The following is a 7,394-nucleotide window of genomic DNA, read 5'->3' as shown; positions in this document are numbered from 1 at the left end:
GGGGAAGATTGTAACAACCCAAATTTGTACGCATACACTACAGGAAATTAAATGTCAAATGTTAAGCAGGACGAAATTTTATTTAAAGGGTTGGTAAATGTAATACCCTAACCTTAATTTAGAAAGCAGGAAAACAAATAAAATATATAATTAAGAATGAAAAATATATAAATTTAATATGAAAATCGAGTGGAAATTTAGAAGGGAAAAAATAGAAAATTTATTCATTATCCAACAATAATGAATAAGGGAGCAGAATCAGGGAGAATTAATTAGAAGTTGAACGCTAGCTAATTCAGGAGACAACGGGCAGTAGATAACCTTTTGTTTGGGCACTGCTCATTGGAAGAATTGGAGGTGAATTAATTGCCCATATACTCTTAAAATTTGAAAAAGTTAAAAAGAGGAAGTGGAATCTACAAGCAGTGAAGGCAACCATGCGTGAAAACTAGCGAGATTGGAGAGATAGTGGGAAAGAGCGGGAGCAAGAGCGAGAGTGAGAGTAGGAGCGAGAGCGAGAGCGCGACCAGCAACAGTGACAGCGAGAGCAAGAGTCGCGAGAGCCAAACCAGCGAGAAAGCTGAAGAGAGCGAGATTTGGACAGAAGCGTGGATTATGCGTTGAATTTGGCCACGATCTTATAGATTATACATAGAAAAACCGTAAAATTGAATACAAACAAAGAATGATGACGTAAGGGCAAACGTTAGCCAAGATTAGGTATCTTATTGAGAGGAATCCTTAAACCCTAAGTAATTTTAAAGAAGCCACCTGTACGATGATTTGTCACACTGAGAAGAGCTCAAAACTACTATAAATAAGACCCTTTGCCTGAAGATTTAACCCATTCTCAAACAAATCTCAGTAACAAAGAATCGTGTGAAAGAGTAAGTGTGAGTGAGGAAGTTCTGTGAGGTTAAAAGAGAAAAGCTCGGGTAAGGTGCTGCCCAAATTTCTGCTCAAATTTCCTTCTAGTTTAAAAAGGGAAAGCTCTACTGATCAAATCATAAAGAATAATAAGGAATAACTAGATCACAGTAAGTAGTTTATCTCACCCTCTCTTTAAATGTTCTATGGTAGTGTATCTTTATTATGTTGCATGATTATGTTAATTGTTATATTGCATTACATGCTTAGAACACGTTTCTCTACAAGGGACCTCATGCATTATGTTTGTTCACAATTACGTTAAAATCAAGTTTTGATTAGGTGTAAGTTATGCTTCCAGTCTAATCTTGCGTTTATGTTAATGGTTGATGTTGGATGCAACTCTGACCCTATTGACTGCATGTCCTACTAATCATCAGATAGGTTAGTTTCCGCTTAAGTTCTCATCTTTCTATCAGGGCGGAGAAATTTATGCTTCTAGGGCTGGCAGGGCATGTATGGTTGCACCCCTCCAGGCCTAATCTTACGTTATGTTTACGCTAGGAACTAGTAGGGTATGTATGGTTGCACCCCTCTAGTCCAATATTACGTTTATGCTAATGGTCAATGTTGGATGCGACTCTGGCCTTACTGACTGCATGACCCGCTAATCATCAGATGGGTTAGTTTTCGTTTAGGTCCTCATCTTCCTACCAGGGCAGAGAGATTTATGTTGGAAGCATAACCGACCACCACATGTTATTATACGTTTTCGGTCCCAACCATATGTTTTCATGACATGTTGCTTGTGATTGTGCATTTGGTCACTACCCTATGTGAGAACTACTTACTGGGTATATTATATACTCATCCTATATTTTTACAGACTTTGTAGGTAAGAACACAGCGTAGATGACAGAATTGGACGTCGCTCAAATGGCCAACCATCAAACTCACTATTATAGGCACATGCATTTTGTACTACCACGCTAATGTTTTATGGATCCTGGTGTTTTGATAAATAAACTTTTTATATAGTTTTTCTATCTAATTAATAAAATTTAGATATGTACTTTGAAATTTTGACCAAAACTCATCCCATGATAGAAAAGTCTAAGTATGCATGTCGTAGTGTCGGATCATAATGTGTAAGGATCCAGTCGTTATAGTTTGGTATCAGAGCGAGGTTTGGGCCAAATAGGCTTTATTGTATTAGAAGAGTCGTGGTGTTTGATGGTTCGGCCTGTTAAGTGATGCCCATAGCTATGCCAAATACGCTGGTAAGTGGAATTTTCGAACAAGTAATTTAGTAAACATAAGTATGAGTTAAAAAAAAATTGATTTGAGAATACAGGACGTTCCATCCTTCAATATTTGACGAGTCATCTGTGCATCCAACTATAACATTGAATTGGAAGAAATATAACTAGTTTCCACCACATGAACATCCCAGAAGAACAGAAAGTAAATTGTGTCACCTTCATGTTAAAAGATGATATAAAGTTCTGGTGGGAAAACTGTAACGACCGGATCCTTACATACTATGGTCCGAACGCTACGACATGCATGCTTAGACTTTTCTATTATGAGATGATTTTTGGTAAAAATCTCAAAAGAACATATCTAAGATTTTATTAATTAGGTAAAACTATATAAAAAGTTTATTTTACAAAACGCCAGGATCCATAAAACATTAACGTGGTGGTACAAAATGCATATGTCTATAATAGTGAGTTTGATGGTTGGCCATTTGAGCAACGTCGAATTCTGCCATCTACGTTGTGTCCTTACCTACAAAGTCTGTAAAAATATAGGATGAGTATATAATATACCCAGTAAGTAGTTCTCACGTAGGGTAGTGACCAAATGCACAATCACAAGCAACATGTCATAAAAACATATGGTTGGGACCGAAAACGTATAATAACATGTGATGGTCGGTTATGCTTCCAACATAAATCTCTCCGCCCTGATAGGAAGATGAGGACCTAAACGAAAACTAACCCATCTGATGATTAGCGGGTCATGCAGTCAGTAAGGCCAGAGTCGCATCCAACATCGACCATTAGTATAAACGTAATATTGGACTAGAGGGGTGCAACCATACATACCCTGCTAGTCCCTAGCGTAAACATAACGTAAGACTAGGCCTAAAAGGGTGCAACCATACATGCCCTACCAGCCCTGGAAGCATAAATTTCTCTGCCCTGATAGGAAGATGAGAACTTAAGTGGAAACTAACCCATCTGATGATTAGCGGGTCATGCAGTCAGTAGGGCCAGAGTCACATCTAACATCAACCATTAACATAAACGTAAGATTAGACTGGAAGCATAACTTACACCTAATTAAAACTTGATTTTAATGTAATCATGAACAATCATAATGCATGGAGTCCCTTGTAGAGAAACGTGTTCTAAACATGTAATGCAATATAACAATTAATATAATCATGCAACATAATAAAGGTACACTACCATAGAACATTTAAAGAGAGGGTGAGATAAAATACTTACTGTGATCTAGTTATTCCTTATTATTCTTTATGATTTGATCAGTAGAGCTTTCCCTTTTTAAACTAAAAGGAAATTTGGGCAACACCTTACCCGATCTTTTCTCTTTTAGCCTCACAGAACTTCCTCACTCACACTTACTCTTTCACATGATTCTTTGTTATTGAGATTTGTTTGAGAATGGGTTAAATCTTCGGCAAAGGGTCTATTTATAATAGTTTTCAGCTCTTCCCAGTGTGACAAATCATCCTACAGGTGGCTTCTTTAAAATTACTTAGGGTTTAAGGATTTCTCTCAATAAGACACCTAATCTTGGCTAACGTTTTCCCTTACGTCATCATTCTTTATTTGTATTCAATTTTAGGGTTTTTCTATGTATAATCTATAAGATCGTGGCCAAATTCAATGCATAATCCACGCTTCTGTCCAAATCCCGCTCTCTTTGTTCTCAGAATCTCGCTTTCTCCAGCTTTCTCGCTGGTTTGGCTCTCGCGACTCTCGCTCTCACTCTCGCTGTCGCTGGTCTCGCTCTCGCTCTCGCTCCCGCTCTCGCTCTTGCTCCCGCTCTCTCCTACTGTCTTTCCAATCTTGCAATTTTTTACGCGTGGTTGCCTTCACTACTTTTGGATTCCACTTACCCTTTTTAACTTTTTCAAATTTTAAGAGTATATGGGCAATTAATTCATCTGCAATTCTTCCAATGAGCAGTGCCCAACCAAAAAGTTATCTACTGCCCATTGTCTCCTGAATTAGCTAGCGTCCAACTTCCAATTAATCCTCCCTGATTCTGTTCCCTTATTCATTATTTTTGGATAATGAATAATTATAAATTTCCACCCCTTTAAATAAAATTCCGTCCTGCTTAATATTTGACATTTAATTTCCTGTATGTGTACAAATCTAGGTTGTTACATTCTTCCCCCCTTAAGAACTTTCGTCCTCGAAAGTTTCTTGGTTCTTAAACAGATAAGGGTATTTGACTTTCATCTCTTCTTCTTGTTCCCATGTAGCTTCTTCTACTTGCTGATTTCTCCAGAGAACCTTCACTAAACTTATTTCCCGATTACGAAGCGACTTCTTTTCTCTTGCTAGGATGCAAACCAGAGTCTCCTCATATTCCAAGTTTTCACTTATTTGTAGAGGTTCATAATTTACTATATGTGATGGGTCAGACACGTATTTTCGAAGCATCGATACATGAAAGACATTATGTATTGTAGAAAAGGTGGGTGGTAATGCTAATCGATAAGCTACTTGGCCAATACGTTTTAATATTTCAAAGGGTCCAATAAAGCGAGGGCTAAGTTTTCCTTTTTCGTTCGAAACGCATAATGCCTTTCATATTCTATGTCATAAGTGATGCGGCCACATCACACCAAGATAGGAAAATATGCATGAACAAAATACTACTCCTATTCGGTTTTGTATTAAGTTCCTTTAGGAGATATAAGCAGTTAATAGCTAATGTTTCCATGGTTGGCTGAATCTTAAATTAGTTAAATTCAGATTCTTTATCCTACAGTTTTCCTATTTGTAAGGTGACTGACCTTTTATTTCTTGGCTCCTGGTTGTGTATCCCTCAATAACATCCACTTATACCCTAACATTTTTAGTATTGGAGTTCTGCTAAATTATTAAATTAAGTGGTCAATTTAATTTATTAATGTTATCTTTAAATTCAACAAAGAGAATGCATAAATCAAATTGGTATGAGGTGCAACATTAAACCATAAAAACCCTAGAGCATCCACATTGTTGAACCCCTAAAGAAATTTGGTTCGTGACTTTTGATGAAATAATAAAAAAAATTTATTCAATCAAGAAACATAGCTACACTATAGAGTTCGATTGGGATGAGATTAAACAATATAATTTTATTGGATATTTTTAATTAGATATAATAAGTGATAAAAATTTGAAAAAAAATAAAATTAAGTCAAAATCAACCTAACTTAATTGGTATTACTTGTATTATCAATTTCAAGATATTTTGGATGTGTAGAATTTTTTAGTAATCACTTTTTAAAATTTAAAACAGTTTAATTAGGTCAATTAATGTATTATTTCTTAAAACTAAGAATAATATTGACAAAAATAATTCTCTCTAGGCTTTTAAAATTTTAGTTTTATAATGATCATTAGTGGCATACAAGGAGAATATAATATCTGACAAAGGAGCAAAATAGTAAAAATATTTTTCTCTCATTACCCACGTTGTGAGACAGTGAGATGGTTTAAAATTCATTAGTGTTTTCTTTTTACAATTTTTGTTAAATTATTCTAATTAAATTACATTTACCAAATCATAAATAAAAATTGATACAATCGTAATCAAATTACAGTAAAAATCACAAATATAATTGAACGACTTTTAATAGAGTTTATTTAAAATTATGAATTTTACCTGCCCTCTCTTGCATCTTCTTCTTCATGCGTGAGTTCAGCAGCCAGAAACCCTCTCCCAGCTGACTATCCAAGACGCATTGCTTGCCTCACCGGTGTTCATTTGTCGTAGTCGTCCACTCGTTCAGTCACGCCACACGTTGCCGTTCGAACGATCGGTTGTGCTGCATGCCGCTGTTCGACCGATCCGTCGTGCCCTTCGCCTCCATTAGTCCGCTCAATCGCACCGTCGGTGGTGACATATGATCTCTCTCTCATCGTCGGTTCTCTCTCTCTCCCTCACGATTTTCTCTCTCATCGTGTGTAGCGACCGTCACTTCCCTTCTGGAAACTGGTTGCGTGTTGTCGGCCCTCGAGCAACGTCGCTCGTCGCCACTGCAGGTACGAGATTGTGTTTTGGGTTGGTTTCCAATGCAGTTTCAGTGCTTAGATCTGTTGGGTGGTTGCGATTTATTTATCTGTTTTGAACTCCGATTGATGAAGTTGGAGGGAAATTTTAACATACCGTCTAGCGAGACTTGAGATCAAGTTGTGAATTGTCAGTGAGTTTCTTCTGGGTTCTTTTGAATCTTGAACACCCAATTAGTTTTGTACGAATAATACTTGTGCTAACTGGGCTTTTTATTTGGATTGGACGTGTTGTCCAACAAGTGCGAAGTGGTTTCAATATTGTTATGGAGATCTCAATTGTAGTTTGGAGTGGTTTTGGATCAAGTCATACTTTTGGACGTGACTTGAGATCTTGTTAGGCAAAAGGGAGATAAGCGTGTTTGAACATATTTGGACTTGATATCGAGGTAAGTAATTTTACTATGCTGAAGGACTATGAGATCCAATGCGAAAACGAGAATCGGTCCCAATTTTCAATGTCACATAATCGTAAAAATACAGAACTCTAAGTATGCATTCTTAACAAAAAATTAAGCATGTTTAAATAAAAAACAAAGAACGAAAAGAGATTTGTTTACTAACCTCTTGAAGAAAATAATTCTTCAGGATCTCCTCTCTACGAACGATCACGAACGACTACGATCATGAACTCTTTGATGATCACGAACAAAGAACTAAATAATCAACACTTTAGATGTTACCACAAAAAAACCTTTGTATTCTCCTCAAGGTTTGAGAATTATAAGAGTGTGTGGATTCTGTTGATTTTTGGAAGAGGGAGCAAGTTTTTATTGAGAGGAGAAAATTTGGCCGAGAGTCTTTTGTAATTATGAGAGGGTGAGAGCATTAACCAAATCTTACAGAAAAAGAAAAAAAAATTACTTTCTTCATAAAACTGTTTTTCACGTTATATTTTTATGAAATAGTGGGGTGGAGGGAGTTACATAACTTCCATAGTTCCATTTTATTTTCAAAACTTAAAATTATATACCAATATTATATAATATCAAATATAACATAAGGTTATTAACCTCTCATAAAATCTATAGTTTTTATATGATCAAATTCATAAAAGTAATATTTGAATCAAATTCAAATATTTATTTTCTCTCAAATAAAACTCTATATTATAATGTATCAAATACATTATACTAATTATACATCATATAATTAAATGTATCAAATACATTATACTAACTATATCATATATAATTAAATTAA

At 35.8% G+C, this 7,394-nt stretch overlaps 1 long non-coding RNA gene across 1 annotated transcript; it reads right to left on the bottom strand.

Moving 5' to 3' along the window:
• Positions 1-1,530: 1,530 nt before the first annotated feature.
• On the bottom strand, positions 1,531-6,982 carry LOC150034420 (uncharacterized). The gene is made up of 3 exons (XR_016531196.1): positions 6,756-6,982; positions 5,785-6,606; positions 1,531-2,667 (listed from the first exon to the last, which is right to left on the bottom strand). It is a non-coding gene; the product is annotated as an uncharacterized LOC150034420 (long non-coding RNA).
• Between the last annotated feature and the right edge of the window lie 412 nt (positions 6,983-7,394).

Source organism: Benincasa hispida, chromosome 8 (assembly GCF_027475165.1).
Source record: "Benincasa hispida cultivar pf3 chromosome 8, pf3_genome.v1.1, whole genome shotgun sequence".
In the NCBI taxonomy this organism is placed as follows: Eukaryota; Viridiplantae; Streptophyta; class Magnoliopsida; order Cucurbitales; family Cucurbitaceae; genus Benincasa; species Benincasa hispida.
The sequence above is the reverse complement of the archived record's forward strand: the minus strand, read 5'-3'. Positions and strand labels throughout refer to the sequence as shown.